Below are 17,269 nucleotides of genomic sequence, written 5' to 3'. Positions count from 1 at the left end.
GGCCAATATTTACAGAAATTAATTGCTACTGCTGCAAAACTACAAGGGGGAGAGAGGTGAAACTCAGTGTTTCTCGCTTCAGGGCAATTCTCAACTTTATTACTAACTAATTTCACAAAGAGAGGCCCTTTCAATTTAGAATCCTCCATCTATGCCTTAACCTCTGTTCCCATGTGAGTTTTTTCCACAGCTGCAGTTGAAAACCCTGTTTTTCTTTCACCGTTATTAAGCAGCATACTGAACACCAGAAATTCATCTTAGTGGAAATAGTGCAATACAAATAATGCAATACAAGTCACTGCTAAAATCAGAGGCTTGGATTCCTCTCACCCAACACTCACCGCGGGCCACAGTGCTGGTCTTTGTAGAATGCTTTCAAGGGGGGGCAAGCAAGGGCAGTGCAGCCCACCCAGAGATGTGTTTAAAAGAGGCTCAATGAATCACCCACCAGGACTGCTCCTCTCTCTCTGACTGTCGTTGTCTAGACTCCACACCTCATTTTTAACACAGCTCAAGGTGAATGAGATGAATACTGCATCACGTGATTATATTTGAAAAAGATATCTACTTAAGTGCTGGAACAAATTAACAACACCAGATAGATAGAAAATTACTGCACTGTAGTGTCTGCAGAAAGGTGGCATCAGGTAGAACGAAACGCAACCACCACACCCACACATCCCTGCTTATCAATTCTTGCTGGATTCCAGGCACCCTTCAAAGAAGAAAATTGAAATTTTCCAGCCCATCAGCCTCAGTGAGTAGTTCCATTTTTAATTAAAAGGAGTGTTTTCAAATTGAAATAGCCTTCAGAATCTCCCTATTGCACTGGAAGGAAATGAGAGGTGAGGAACTTCCCTAACTACCGTTGCTACCAATCTCTGCTTCGAGGCTCCCTGTGCAGGAGCAATGTCAATACACGTTATCAGTCTTTCCATCAACCACAAGTTTTAGAAATATTTGAGATCATATGAAAAATATTGACAGTACTGTTTAACACCATCAACTCAAATTATTTTAATAACTTTTTGCTTCACCTTTACTGTAACTATATGATCCTACCTTTGCAATAATTGCACGTCATATTACAGGTGGATGACTTTTCATTAAGTGATCTCTTTCAGTAACTAATGGCAACTTAAAGACAGTCCTTCATTTAACATTAATGATGAATAAATCAATAACAGCTAGTAGGTAAAGATATCGGAGTAGTTTCTTCATATTCAATTATTGTCCACAGAGATGCCTCAAGAGGGCTTCTGTACAAATATTGTGCAGCCCAGGAAAGGGTTAATCTCTCACACAAGTCGCTAAGCAACTGGATTCTGCTCTTACGGCATGTTTTGCCAGCCAGAGCTGTGCCAATGATGCAACCTCTCTGCATCTTACCCAGAGAGTTGTCTGAAAACTTGTCTGCAGCAACAGCAGGCTCCAGGCTGCTCACAAGCCGAGGTTTAGCTCCTCAAAGCCTTTAGTTTTCAAATTGCTTTGATACTTCTAACTTCCTGTTCCCAAGCATGCATTGTATTAATGTATTGTAATAGGAGTTACATGATGAAAAAGAGGACTAACTGAAGCATAGCTCAAAAAAACAAAAACAAAAAAAAAAAAAAAAAAAAAAAAAAACAAAAAAACCCACCGGAAGAAGCCCCAGTATTCAGCAACATTCAGTGTCCCACTACTAAGTCACTTCAGTAAGGTGTCTCAAATACAGCCAATAAAAACAAACTTAGAAGAGCGCAGAAATTCAGAAGCCAGGTTCAGACTTCTGGGCTGGTCCCTTCTCATTCCCCGAGGGGAAGTGGAGCCTTAACGGGGCGCAGACATCTCCAGGCAGCAGCACTGGAAAGCCAGCCCACCTACACCAGGGCTGCGTCAGCCACCAGCACCGGTGGCTGGCAGCACACGAACCAATCTCAGCTATTTTGGATTATCTGACGGTACATATTTCATAAACGTCTGAACTGGGAGAGAAGGGTCCAATCCTATAATGAGCAAATCCAAACAACGTGAGCTCTGGGGAAATTCATCTCCAAACAGTTCCTTTGAAAGTTAAGTTTCAGAGACTTGCCTCTGCAAAGACTTGGAAACCTTTAAACTTGCGCAGGAAAACCAAGATCGTTTCGGACAGAACACATGTAAATCAGGCATACACGTCAGTCCTTGCTCAGCGTCAGTCACTTAGTGTCAGCCAACCTCCATGAAACAACAAAAACAAAATCGTTGTGTTGCCAGCGTTTTCCAGCTAAAACTACTAATCAGATTTTATGGAGCCAGGTTTTGCTTGTTTTCCCCTAATTTCTTAGCCGTCTCACATAATGGCCCTACTTACAGTATTAAATACTCTGGTCTGTATGTCTATTATGGGGGGATGTGTCAAGTTACCGAGCTCCTGGCTGCTGTTACTGTTAGCCACAGCTGTGCAGGAGGTCAGACATGAGCACCAGCAGCACAGGACTGTGAAGCCACCAGCTCTACATTGGGTCCTTCTCCTTGCTAAGGAGTCCAGAAAGGGCAAGGCTGCTTTCTGCCATGACACCAGTCACTGCAATGCAGGACTAGATCCTGAGTAGCCCAAGTTTTAGCCCAGGAAATGTGTCCCCTGGCGTCAAACTGACCCCACTTGGAGCATTGACTGAATTCACCATGCAAGAGCTGTGGGATGAGTGGGCTCAAAGCAGCCTCTGGGTCAGTCGTTTATTGCAAGTCCTCATGGCTTCGTCTCTTTCCTCACAATTTCTTTTTATTCCTTTTTTTAGTTTTGTCCGCTTGGATAACAGAACTAGCCACACTAACCTGGACTGGTGATCTCTGGTCGCTCCGAACATTCACTGGATCTCAACAAAGTCAAAAGAAACTTTGAAAAGAAAGCCTAGCGGTTGGGATGGTGAATGCCACCAAGGACATGGGGTGCTCCAACAACTCTCATGACTAGGACCACTTTCACTTGGAAGCGGGAAGGATGCCTGCATAAAAGCAGGTCTGTCTATAATGTTTGCCTTCATGCGGTTGCTCTAAGCAAACTGGGAGCTCTGCTGGGGAATGACTGGCATAATACGAGGGTTGAGTGAAGGAATATTACATCGCCACATAAGGATGGCATTAGACAACCAAATCACAGGAAAACAAATGAAAATATACAACTTTGGGGGGTTGGCTATCCTAAAGTTATTGAAAAATGAATGACGCCTCTAGCTTCACTTTGGTCTGGCAATGCTTATTCTGGTATCTGCTCCCTGGCCGAAGGGCTTTAAACTAGTGAGCCATTTTGGTCAGAATAGTGGGATTTACTCTGTCAAATTACTTTTCATCTCAAGAGAGAAAAATCTAAATTTCTTACAAGGGAATGACTTTAATACTGAAAAAGGTTAAGTCCCTCCTTCCACACCTAAAGTTAGATAAAACACCTCGTACCCAGGAATCCACTCCGACTTTTTCACGCAGTTGTGAGCAACAAACACGGACAATGACTCAGTGACGGGCTGCAGGAAATGACTCACAGAGCAGCATCTCTCATTACTGAGCCGGAGTGTCCTACTCCGAGCCAGTTCCTCCCAACGCCCAAGTGATTGGATTATACTTCTGCTGCATTCCCTGAAAGGAGCTAATGAAATAAGCTGGAGGGGAGAGCTCTGAACTCCATCTTTGGAGAGGCAGGGCTCCCTGCGGCGTGCCAAGGCTACAGTTTCTCTCCATTATCAGAAGGGTAAATACCCTGTATCAGTCATACTCCCAGATCATGCAACCCACTTTCTTTCTGAGAAATGAAAGAAATAGACCTGGAATGGGCCTCTGATGATCAAATTGTCCTCCTCTCTCCTACACAATACTATTCGAAATCATTAATTAATGCAATCTGAATTATTTCTTTGGGACCTGGAAAAGTATGCAGACATCCTGAGAAACACAGGAAATCTCATATAACCTTCTGCTGCTTAAGGGATGTAGGTCACTCCCTACTTCTCCCCAGGCATGTTGTAATACAGAGAGAGAAGAATTCGGGGCACCATCATTTCCTCTTACAGCCATTAAAGACATCATAAGCCAAGGCTATAATTTTTTTTGGAAAAAAAATAAAGGCAAAACTGACAAGAGCACACAGTTACTCAGGAACAGTAAGCTAATCTTTGTGTCCAGTTAATCCACCTGTATTCTTTCTAGCCTCATTATCCATGCTCCACAATCATTCTCTTGTTGTGGTATCCAGATTAGATCTGCTTTAGCTCACATTGCCGTAGACTCCAACAAAGCCTGTCTCCGCTGGGGAAGATGGCTCAGAATATATCAAGATCTTCTTGCGCAGTTGCTTCCAGCCATCTCCCACTGAAGCCCTCTCCCAGGACAGATTGGGATAACCTGTCACCTGCCACATTAACTTAATTTAAAAGATGCCTACTGAAGATAAAGAAAACTAGTAACTTAAAGTGCTGACTGAATTTAAAAAAAAAAAAAGTCATTTTTTTTCTGCAGCCCTAAATTCTCCTAACCTTGTAATTTGCTAGTATGCTTATAAATCCACATATAGCTGCGTTTGATATTTATGTATAGCCAGAGTCAGACTCCATTTAGCCAGGGAAATGCCACTACATGGAAGAAAGCCATCTGTTCTAAAAACAGTCAAGTTGACCTTGTTTTCCAGGCGGTTCGGATCTAAAGGAGAGACACGTCCTTGCCTCTCCTTGGAGACATAGTGCCATACTCTCAAAATGCAGAACAGCTTCATGGGCACATGCAGAGATCCTGTAATAAAGCACGGAGAAATGGGGCTTGAGGCATACAAAGATCAGGCTGCCAAAGCAGTGGGTGCTCGAGAAAAGCTAATTTTAGTCTTGTTAGATAAATGCTCGAGGCATGCTCTATATTCAAGAGAGAGATTCCTGGTCTGCTGCTCAGAGCGGGACCCGGGCCCACACCACCACCCCCTGGCACAGCCTCCCCTGGCCGCAGACACCAGCCCTGCCTCTGCCAGCACCGCGTACACGAGCCCCTGGCACCCCAGCCCGTGCTCTGCAACAGGGCGTCCCCACCTTCACGAGCACAGAGATGGGACTCGAGCCACCACGGGTTCTGAGGATGGCCTGTAGCCCCTTTTGGGAAACAGAGATGCGGTGGTGACTGCACCAAAGTCAGAACTGCTCAAAATTTTGCCTTTGGTACCTTGCCTGTGAGGCCAGTTTATGGCTGATATGTCGGAGCGGCCTAATGTCCTGGCTGACACGTGGCATACAGCTCCTGCGGATCTTGTGGTGTCAGACCGAGGATGGGAGCTGGAGGATAAACTCATCCCTGACCTTAGGAGAAAGCACGCCTATCCTCAGGCATGGGAGAACAAGCTTCTCTTCTAAGATTTAAACTTGTTTAATTTAACTTTAGAAACTACTCTTTTCTTATGAAAGAAAGAATAGAAATGTCACACTGATCTTTGAGTACTCCATCAATAATTAATAATGACAAATATAACATCATAGGCTACAGCATTACAAGAACTCCCTGTTGGCTCGCTTTGTAAGGCATTGACTGCAGCCTCGGAGAGCCAGGAGGTTCAAGGAGTCTCGACAAACCCCCCTGAGCAAAAATCAAGAGGCCAAAAGCGAGGGAAGAAATCTGATTATTTGACTGGTTGTGCTTTTTCCTGCTGCACCACGCTTTGATCGGCAAGGAGGAGCACAGCAGGCGGGCTCACGCTGCGATGATGGAGCAGAAACAGCACCAGGGCAGCGAGGAGCCAGCACCACCCTTGGCGTTACCGGCAGGACCACGCACAGGTGGCGGCGGTGCCATCAGCCTCACAAGTCTGCTTATACCCTGAGCAATTTGTGGTTGCTGCTGACCTAGACTGGTGAGAGCCCATCGCTTAATCATAGATGGCTTTGGTCTCTCCTGTTAATCTTTCTCCAGTTATTATTCTTCTAGACAAACTCAAACTTTTTTTTTTTTTTTTTTTTCTGGGTACAGAGAGCAAGGGATTAAACGGCTGGCTGAATCGCTTGTTTTTAAAAGAAACCATACTCACTTTGCAAGTAGGAGAGAAAAATGGGGCTGCAGAATATGGAAAATTTTCAAGCTTGGTTTCAAACCTGCCCGTTCTTCCTGTGGAGAAGGCTGCAGCCTCAGAAATGCCAGAGCAAAGGCCTTCAGGTGCTGTCCCCGCATGGAGAGGCCTCCAGGAGAAGATCAGAGGCTCCCAGGAGCTCAGGGTTGCAAACAGCCTTAGGCTTTGGTGCCTCGGAAGATTTCTTGCTGCTAACGGCTGCTCAGTTTGTAATATACCTCACACGGGCAATTTCTCTGGGTGGCATTTAATAACCTCTTCAGACTTTATTGCTTTCTTGCTTCTATATCTTTACCAAGCTACTCTTATTTCTTAAGAGTTCTTATTTCTTCTTGCTATTTGACTACACAGCGCATCTGATTTCTCAGGGAACAATAACTCTTCAGTAGGACCCTTTTTTATGAGCAAATCAAAAGCATGTTTTGTACAATCAACTGCCTCACGACATTTGACTTGAGGCCTCAGAAAGTGTTCTTTTTAGATTTCAACTGATTTATTTTTCCTTTTCATTCTGTTTTATTCACATGCTTCATGAGTTCCTGTTTGATTTCTTCTATTTTCAGTATTCCCCGGCATTTCAATGCCAACTTTGCTCTGAAAGATGACTCTCATTATTATCGTATGCTGTACAAAACATGTTCAATCGGCAAGCAACAAGATTTGATTTGCTGATATGTTTTCCCCTGCAAGCGTAAATAAGCACCCTAAGCCACGATACTCAAGTTGGGCTCTATCCCACGTCCCAGGCTCACTGCCTTGTGATGCTAAGAATTCACATCTCACGATATCTTCAGTTATTCATAAAGCTAGATATAATGACGTTAATTTATTAGAATCACAGCCTTCGCTATTTAAGTTTTTTCAGAACTTAGAATGAGTAGAAACTTGAAAATAGGAATTTCAGAGGCTCATAAGGCAGAAGTCAAGCAAGAAGAACTCCAGCAGGGATGTGCCACAGGGCCAAATATAAAAATGAGCCATCCCTGGGCATCCTTTGTCTCAGGCTATGGTTCTACGGGACAGAGAGACTTGGTTCAAGATCTCTGATTGCTTGGGACAGGGGTATACAGAACCTCTTGCTCCCAATATCTGTAAATCGAGCTCTACTGCTGCCAAAATAATTGCAAACCCCACTTCCTTCTGATCACACCTTCCAGAGGTTTGCACAGAAAGCACTATGCACTACAGCATGGTCATGATCCGAAAAGCTAGGTACAGCCCACTCACTTTCAATTTCTTCAGTGCCTGCTCTGCTGTGAAGTCCCAAGTCCTCCCTCCCATCTGCCTGGCAGACACCAGGTCACCCTTCTGAAAGGCACCATCCTGCTCTCCCACTTTGGTCCATTTCTGCCCACATGCGACAGCCTCTCCAATAGCTCGTCTCCTGTGTTGTGTGACGATCCAGAGACACCCACCGCCTCTGATGGACTTACAGACAGCACACAAGCCTTAACAATCCCAAGCTCATCACGTGGACACAACAGCTACCCTGGTACCAGCACCTCCTATTTGTCAGGCTCACTGCTGTTCCTCTTGCTAAAGAACCAGTGCAGCCCTCTGAACGCCTCAGCAGGGCCCTCCTGCTCTCTCCACCAACGCAGATCCCTACATCAGGGCTCCGCAGCTTCCGTGGGATGTTTATTCTCAACCAGGTTTGCAGACAAGCCTTGCCACTGCTCCTCCATCATTTCTCTCTTCTACTGCCTTTCAGAAGAGTTAAAGCTGAGCTTCCTATTTACCCAGCTTTCAACCAATGCCAAGGAAACCTCTCACTATGCCCTGTAAGAGTTCACATCACTCTGCTGGGCCGTCACTGTGCCCCTAAATACCTGTCGCAGAAGCTGCCCTCCCCTCCTGCCATGGGGAAGCACATGCCTGCTGGGGAGCTGGGCCTGCTCTCCTGAGAGGGCCCGGGCCGCTCGGCGTGTCTGCGGAACGAGACGTGGGCTCCGGACACCAGCTCGTTACAGAGCTGGCACAGCCCCAGCTGTTGCATTTCTAGGACAATTCTCTCGCGCAGTGATACTATCTGGTTTCATCTAGCAACATTTCTTTTTCTTCTATCAACAGTGCGGCCCCTTGAATAAGTGCGTTTCACTGTGGTAAGAAGCTTTCCGGTTTGGAGCTGACGTGGGTATGGAGAAGTAGATATGACCGGTTGTACTTTTCTACTAATCAATTCAAGAAAGCAGATGCACGATGAATTGGCTAGTGTTGAAAAAAAGAAAAATATTTCTTTTTTAGTATTTTAAAAAGTATTTAAAATTTTGCTGTTCCATTGGCTGTAGCTAACAAGCCTCTGCCTACACATCAGTATCATAAATCCATGAAAACAATGCCTGAAGGCAGAAAGGTTTTTCAGACTCAAAATTGTTTTATAGTGTGTTGGTTTTATTTTTTTTCCCCCATTCTTCCTATGTCAGCCAGAGCAACAAATTTCTACTCACATCCTTACGGGTGATTGAAGTAAACATGTGCAAGCAGCCCCGCTCCCGTAAATGCCCCATCAGTCCAGCTGTGTAAGTGAATTAATCTAACGCTCTGCCAAAGACAAGTGGCATGTTTCTGGTTTTAGGACAGCTTCAACTGCGCTTAGGTGATGGGATTGCTTTGGGAATAAAATTGCCCATCTAATTCTGCCTGTGGGTAAAAGGCAGCAGCTCTTGCCTAGGACACTTTAACAACTAAGAAGAGCTGAAGAGTGAATAGTTCACTGTGTAGGAATTTATCCAGCCTGAAATAACAGTCCTGCTCTTCCAAAGCAGAATCCAAGGAACTCTCTAATCATTTCTTGGAGGTCTTTTCCAACCTTAATGATTCTGTGATGCTATGATTGCGTTTTGGCAACTGGAGTTTAAAGCTCATCACAACAATGATGTGTGCAACACAACTAACCTGGGTGCTGGATCAGCGTTAACTCAAAATGGTGGAGTGCCACCTCCTGAACCACCCCCAGAAGAAAGCTGTTTCTGAGCAGGAGAAGCATTGCCAAACCAACCTGGACAGCTCTGCTTCCTTTGGGAATGCATGGAGGATGGTGTTTGGCTATGAGATACAGCAGATCTTCAGCCTTTCGGTAAAATACATGTCTTGCCTGTCAAGGGCATTTGCTTCCACAAGAACTCTCCTCTAGAAAACACAGATATGGTCAAAGAGGTTGCAGCGAGACGTAGTTGGTGATTAGAGCTCTATTACCCAAGCTTTGCATGAAACTGTTAAATCATGTATACGCTTGACTGACACCAATAACTATCCAAGTGCTATTTACAGGGGTACCAATAAATCAATGAGATCGCTGTCCTCCTCCCTCACTCCCCGCTACCTGGATTCTGGCAGACCCAGGTAAGTCAACTGAGCTTCATAATGAAAACAGAAATTTAATTATTCACAAGCATTCCCCCTGAGCTTTCTCTGGGCTTTTTGTGAATGATTAACAGAGCAGCTGCTCCAGACAGCACTCTCAATCCCTGCTTGCTGGCCTGTTAAAAGCAGTGACTCATCAGCACATGACGTCAAACCCTCCACTCCTCTGAAATGGCAGGAAGGAGGTTTCATTAAAAAGATAAAAAAAGGTATCAACATAACAGCCTGAACTTCCTCCCAAACACACACTGGCCAGGGGTCAGCTCAGCTGCCTTGCCTGAAGAGATACACTGTGCTTACACAGACTGCTCCTGCCAGCGGTAAACTTTCCTGTTAAATACAGCCTGCTCATAAAGCATACTTCCTCCTGCAGGCTGGTTCGTTAGGTACCGACTCCAAACAGAACACAACAGCGTTAGGCCTTTTGGTAAGATCTGGTTATGTTGTTCCCAGCAGGGAGGTGCACACCGCATCCCGGCTCTCCTGCAGGGCCCCTCCGTACCTTCCCGAGGTGCCTACATGACGCGACGTTCCCGTTCAGCGCTTCTGGAAGCTGCCCAGGTAACACTTCCCAGCAGTACCTGATAAGGGTGCCCAAACAGATGTGCTGGGAAACATCAACAAGCGCTGCAAAATTTACTTACCTGTGCCTTCGGTAAGGTTGCACTGAAATATGCACACAAAAAAACCTGTACATGAATGTAGGCATTGTTCCCTGTCTTTGTGAAGAAACCTGGGCCTAGTGCCATGAAAGAAGCCAAGTCAGTAATTTGGAACGGGGCTGTTTCTCTGCAGTTACAATTCAGATTTTGACTCCAGACAGCAAGTCCCTCCGTCGCAATGACAACGGCCTTTTACTCTGAAAATCTGCAAAGCGATGGAGAGGGGAGCAAGCACGGTCATTTGAGCGATAGCTCTTCTGGGGGATTAACTGTGAACATCTGTGATATTTTATTCCCTCTGCCAGCCCTGCGCCCCGAAGATGAGCCCAGGCCCCGAGGCAGCACATCTCAGACAGGGACTGCGGGGCTGTGCGAGGCGATGCAGCCGGTATCTTTAGCTCTGCTCCCGGCTGCCTGCAGGGCAGCATCGCTCACAGCCAGCACCGGCCTGCTGCCAGGAGCAGAAACACTGGTGCTCGCTCCATCTCCTCCCAAAAGGTACTCGGTTAGGAGGTAAAGCGCACACAAGGCTGACGTGGTGCCAGGGCTGGGAAATGCTGCTCTGGCGCAACGGCGCTCCCACCGTGCTCCTTACCTGGCTCCGTGCTCAGGCTCCCCCGTGCACATTTCAGTTCAGGAAAGAGCCAGGCCAAGTGGTGCAATTACTCAGGAATGAGAAATGGGGAAGTCTGTACAGAAATGTGGGTATCCCTCAAACACAACTTTCTAAAATAATTTCATTCAGAACAGAAACGAACCCAGAAGTGGGGAGAGAGGAAAATATTGAAAAGGTGCAGGTAGAACTGAGCAGCACCTGGCTTCTGGGCCCCGCTGTTCTGCTTCATCCCTTTCATTCCCTCTTTCTAAAGTTAACCCAGAAATGTGTTGAGAAAGGAGAAAATGGGAGATGACAGGGAGCTGGGAAAATCAGATGGCAGGAAAAGGGAAGAAAGAAGAGGCTGGAGAAAACAGGTTTGTAAAGAATTGGTAATGAAAGCGTGTGGGGAGCATCCTGTGCAGAAATAGCACGAAGAGCCCTTCCCACGCAGTGAAACACTAACAATTTAGAGTAAACGTGGTTTAAGTCAACACATTTTTTTGAGGCTGAGTCCTACGCAGACCATGGACACATCATATTAAACCTCACACCTGAGCTGCATGCCCAGCCCTCCCTGATGCTGCAAAGGCCACAGCACGTTGGACTAACGTCCCGTCAGGGCCAGCCCCGCTGTGACAGGGCTGGAGCTCATCACCAACACCCTGGCCTTGCCTCTGAGCCCACCAACCTGGCCGAGGAGCCAGGCGTGGCAGTGCATCGCCCCTTTGGTAGTGAATTGGGCAATATGCAGGTACAGCAATAGGTGCTTAAGTTGCAGCTCCACAAAGCTTTTGTTCCCCTGCCAGCTGTGCACAAAACCAGCTTTAGCAGTACCTGAATACACCCTGACTTTTAAAAACTGCCAGGCCCGTCACTAACACAACACTCGCTTGAGCAAAACCAGGGAAGACTGTCCATGCTTTGCTCACCACACCTCACTTCGCTGTTTGTCTTGGTTTCCAAACATATCCAGTTTCATACTTTAACCTTCCTCTCCCTGCAGAAGCCCTGCCTGTAAGAAGTGAGCTGGTCTGCTGCTTTCCAGCCGGGAAACAACGCGCAGAAACCTCCTGCCTGCAGCCATCACCTGCTAGAATGCAAACTGTATTTTTATTTTATTTTAAAGCACGACCCCAGAGTTGATTGAAGGGAATTCTCCTTTTCTACGTCCTCCAAGAAATTTCTGCTTCCACAGTGCTGAGCCAGCAGCACAGGTGGATTCATTTACACTTCAGAAATGCAGGTAGTCCCAGTAAGGCAGGGCGACCTGTCCTACGTGCCAGTTAACACAGGAGACACCAAAGTGCTTTGTTGGATCCAGGCCTCATTCATAATTGTCACGAACAGTTACAGAATGTCCAAAATAAGAGAAAAAGGATGGCATTGCTATTTCTGGTTTTCATGAATGTGGTTTCCATTTGAATTTTCTGACCAGCTACCAATAAGCCACAACTGAATGCAGTTCACACATTGGAATTGAGGATAAAAACACCTGCACCCCATCCCGAAGGCGGAACTACCCACATATGTCATTGCTCCCTCAATGTTACCTGGAAGCTGCAGACAGCAAAACCGAGAATCCTTTAAAAGCCTACTGCATGGAGAAATGCAATACAGGGATTCCTCTGTCTGTACACGATACGACAAGGAGCATTGGGCTCGTGTCGCAGGAAGGGAAGCTGGAGCAGGCGCTGGGAAGAGAGTTCCCACTGACAGAGTATTCAGTGTCCAGGCGGACTGTCCAAGAACATTTTGGGATGTCCACCACAGGCAGGTTGGGAAGTTAAAGAAATACCTCTCAGATACAATTGAAGTCCAGCTGATCCTGCCTGAGACTGAAGGATGAACAAGATGATCTCTTGAGGTCCTAGTCTTGCCACTTTTATGCCAGATTTAAACATGAATGTTAGAGTACACATTCCTACATAACATTTTTGACACACTGTTTTCATGAGTGTTTCAGACAAAACTGTCACATTAAATGTTGGGGCTTTCCCAATCAGGATGTCAGAATCAATCAACATTTCATTATTGCATTTAAACATAGTTTCTAATATTTCATTGCCCTCTGCAATACCTTTTTTTTTTTTTTTGCCAACAAAACATTCTTGTCATGCCCAAGATAACACTTTGTGTTAATTCTTGCCAAACAAGAACTGATTACCCAAGTCAGTTTTTCTCTAAGAACAAGGACCACCTTGTCACTGACAACAGACGCCAGAAAAAATCCTTTCACTCCAAATGCAGCTGTCATCTTACAGCCCAGCCAGTCCCTTCTTTGTTCTTTTCCCCAGAATATTCCTTTCTTGCCACTTTGTCAGATTGTTCTCACAGTACGGCTATCCAGCATAATGCTCACCTAGGAGCACATCCCGAGCCCACTGAGAAATAAAAAGAACAAACTATTTCACCTGAAACTTCTTTAAAGATGTTCCTCTCTGATTTGTTATTATCGGCTCCACTCAGCTAAGGCTGGCTTCTCACTGTCAGCTTCCAGAAGGACCCTGAAGCGTGATCTCCACAATGCAGCGAGGCTTACAAGGCTGCTGACATTTATCCACACGAGATTCTGGTCCAGAGAGCAGCTGAAATCCACAGCAAGCCCTAATGGATTTGTCACTCTATGTGCCTAGGGATTCCAAATCCTGCATTGTTTTTCACAACTAGGTCTCACAATCAGACACAAAATTCACCGTTGCAGGAAGAAAAATGTCAGCACCCAGAAGACCTTAGCATGCTTCTGCTCTCCATTAGTATGCTGGCTAACGATACGCACTGGTTTTGGAGCAAGAAGCTCTGGAAGAGAGAATTCTAAACAGAATGTCAAAAGGAGATGACAGAAGGGCGAAGTAAACTTTAAGGTACCTTTTGTACGTTTCCCACCCTACAGATTTCTCCATGGGGGATATGTCCACAGAAGCGTTCCCTCCCTCACGTACCTGGACTGTCCTTTAAAATGAACAACTACGACCAAAGGCAAATACCCTCAGCTAGTCTGAACTGCTGGGTACTGCCTGGCAGACTGGAGCATTCCAGACCGGTCACAGGTTTGTTCTCATCATGTCCTTTCCACAAAGGCTGGACATATACTGTAGCATACTGGGAAAGAAGCATGCAAATAAGATGATATTTATTTCTAGGTGGTCTAGAGGTTAGCTTCAAACTATTTTATACCACTCTTTGTATTAGAACATTTGGTTACAAGAACTTTTAAATAAATAAAAAGACAAGGTTAAGTGGATCACCCAATGGAACTTGAAATAACTGTAAGTTATGGTAATGTATACTGCTCGTCTTCTTTAGGGTTTGCTGAAGAACAATTTCAAGAATAACTTCTTCCTTTCCCTTAACCTGGGTCTCATTAGTCATGTTCCAAGGCAACAGGTTTCCATGACAGCAAATATTAAGTCTCCTGCAGCACAGCCCTTTGTTCCTGCTATAAATGCTAAGCTTTCACTACTCCGCTTCAACCTACACCTGCTATCTTCATGAAAAAAACTTCTTGAAGAAACCTAATAGATATTTTAATCAACAACTGTATTTTATTTCCACTATGACCTTGCAAAGGAACATGCCCTCTACTGAATTCTGTAAGAATGTCGTCAAATCCTCCCGAAGGATGCTTTTACCTGGTCTGAGCTCACAAGTTCTTGGCAGCTATTTAAAACAAAAACATTTTATGTAAGATAATGATGCAGAGTCCATGCTCATAACGCTAACGAGCAATAATCCCACCGTAGGGATTAACTGCACAACTGAGACCTCTGGTTATAGACATTTTATTCAGGGTGAGAGCAACATCCCCCTCACACAGAAGCTGTGCTAACAAAAGTATTTCTACCACATTTTCAGTGGAGTAGAACATTGTTAACAAGCACAGGTAGGAGTTTTCTCTCTTTATGACCTGCATTGAGTCTTGTTATTTTGAGGGGACTGTTGATTTAATGTCTCTGGATGTCTTTGAAAGCCTTGCTCACACTGTTAAACTCCTCTAATCTTTCCTTATAAACCAATCCCTCCTGACCCCTGATGTACCATTACTGCATGCCGTATTACTCAAATGCAGGCACAGCGCTAAGCAGAGGATAAAAACAACAAACAAACATGTTATCTATTGGAAAGAATGTAAAGCAAACAAAAAAAATAGTAAACCATCCTTTCGTAAGTACAGCATTATTCTGCCAACATAAATGCAGACACAGAACTCTATCCAAACTTTACAGGAAGTTTCCCACACGGCTTTCCGAAAACATAGCTTTTCTTTTTGTAGGAGATGCAAGGGGAAGATTATTGAAGATTCACTTTCAATGGCTTTTTGTTAAACAAAGGCTAATCAGAGGTAACCTAAATGCCAGTCGCCCTCGAGTTATTTGCACTAGTTAATGCCTTTCAGTCAGCCACAGCAATTAGAAATGCATAATGAAAAAAGAAACAGAAATGGTAGGAGTTCCCGAATCCTGTGAGATCCTGCCACTCTTGCTTCTCTCTCATGATGACTTATCACACTTTTAAATATTCTTTTGACATTATTACACTTATTTTTATCCCAGTCTAATGTGTGTGTGTGTCTCTGTCTTTAATTGCCAGGATATGTTCAAAGATGTCACAACTCATGAGTTGCAATTAGTTGTACAACAGAGAACCAGTCCTGTCACAACTGGTAAGCAGTAAGATCACAGTAAGAATCCTCCAGGCAGGGATCTTAATAAGGAAATCAAAAAGCTTTTTGTGGAATGCAGTTGGCAAAAGCAAGGAGGGGAATCTAGGCTAGCAACATGACCATGATTAATGGTAATTTTAGTAAATGCAATTTGCAAACTAGGACATATGTGCTTGAAGCTTGTCAGCGAGGTGAGAGTTTAGACAGCTGCAAAAATGTTAGTGAACCTGGGAAAACTGTTAAGGAACCTGTTTTTTTGATTTTTTTTTTAAATAATTATATTAGATAAACTCAGAAAGCTCTTCATTCAATGAGCAGTTCCTAGGATAGTCAGATAGATTGGAAAGAGAAACTTCAGTAGCAGATGAAATGGGCAATGCTTCAAAGAGATTTGTGAGTGTATACATTAATGGTCTGCTTTAAGAAAAATCAAAGAACTAAGATATCAAGAGAGACATAAATCTTCTGATGAATGATACTCCAGAGTGCACTCGTCTGCGTACAGTCTTGTTGATGGCAATGGACTTCCACGAAGATGGAAACACAGATGTTTTGACACAGTGACCTACAGGCAACCTGACAATAACTGGGCTTCATTTGAGCTTTTTCTCTTTGAAGAAGCAACATACTAAGTTAGAGCTGGGTCGAGCTGAATACCATTGTAACACCACTTACCTAAGTGTTCCCTTTTCTCACTGAAGGTTGTAGAAAACATGAATACAACTTTTATGTTTCTAGACCAATCTGCTCTTAAGTACATTATATAGACAGACACTTCCAAAAAGTCGCATCAAGTAATCTCATATGCTTACTTTATGTAACCCATCTACAGGCAAAAGAAACAGGAATCTGAAGATGTTTCTTAGATCGATTAACACATACCCTCTACCCAACTTTGCAGCCAACAAAGGCAATTGGCATAACAAGCAATGGCCATTTCCACTAAGGTAAGGAAACCATACTTTCTCCTTCACAGTTCTCAAGCTGACTCAGGGTACATCAGCTTGGCAATGCTATTTATTTCAGATACCATATTGATATGGCTGTCATAAGTACCCATAATCTATTTTTCCCCATAAGGTATTTTTCATCATGTGAAATGAGAGATGAAATCCTACAGCTCTTCTTAAAATGACCAAAAACACAGGCTTAAGATATTCATACCAAGAAATCTTCTTTTTGGAACTCCTATTTTGATATACTCCACAACTCGAGAAACGTAAGTTACAACAGTAAGAATCACAGCATGGCTCAAAAAAAAAGAGTAAAAATAAATGACTATCAGTGATTTTCTTGAAAAGAAGTCACTTATGAAAGTAAAGAGGTAGACTTGGAAAGAGCCTCTTTGCACATTTTGAAGTGGCTTCTTAATCAATTAAACACTCTAAATAACTTCATTTCAAACCAGGAGAAAATAACATACAACTCCTACAATTTCATTAATCTACTACTAAATTGAATGTCTTCAGAGCTATTAAAAGCCCTTCAGCAATTTCCCTATTTTTTCAATGCTGAAAGTATGCCTTTGACATCAATACAGAGAAAACAGATGGATAAAGTAATTATAAAAAGAGCAGCATGACGCTACAAACCAGCTTGCCACAGTTTTACTAACAGAGTAGATAACACAGGCAGAAAAGTGGGTTGACAATTAGCAAAGTTATCGTGTTGTGTCAAAGTGCTTCCACCCACCAAAAAGAGAAAAAACCTCCCTCAGGAACATACAGACAGACTGGGAAGGAAGGAGCAATGAAAAATTAGAATAATCATGCAGGACATTTAAAGATTAGAAAAATCCCTGAAGGAAAATACTCCTTGTTCATCCCAGAAATCAAAGAAAATAAATGTTGAAGGGAAATGCAAATCAATCCTCGGATCATTCTGGCATATTTGTCTGATAACTTACCTAAGTTTTGTATAAGGTAATTTCATGA

General features: G+C 44.1%; 1 protein-coding gene across 1 annotated transcript in view; it reads right to left on the bottom strand.

The window, feature by feature from the left end:
- SCG2 (secretogranin II) overlaps positions 1-17,269 on the bottom strand; it is a 58,965-nt gene that overhangs the window by 23,218 nt on the left and 18,478 nt on the right. The window lies entirely within an intron of this gene.

Source organism: Anser anser (assembly GCF_964211835.1).
Source record: "Anser anser genome assembly, chromosome: 9".
NCBI classification, from domain to species: Eukaryota; Metazoa; Chordata; class Aves; order Anseriformes; family Anatidae; genus Anser; species Anser anser.
Note: the sequence above shows the minus strand (reverse complement) of the source record. Positions and strands in the feature narration are given on the sequence as shown.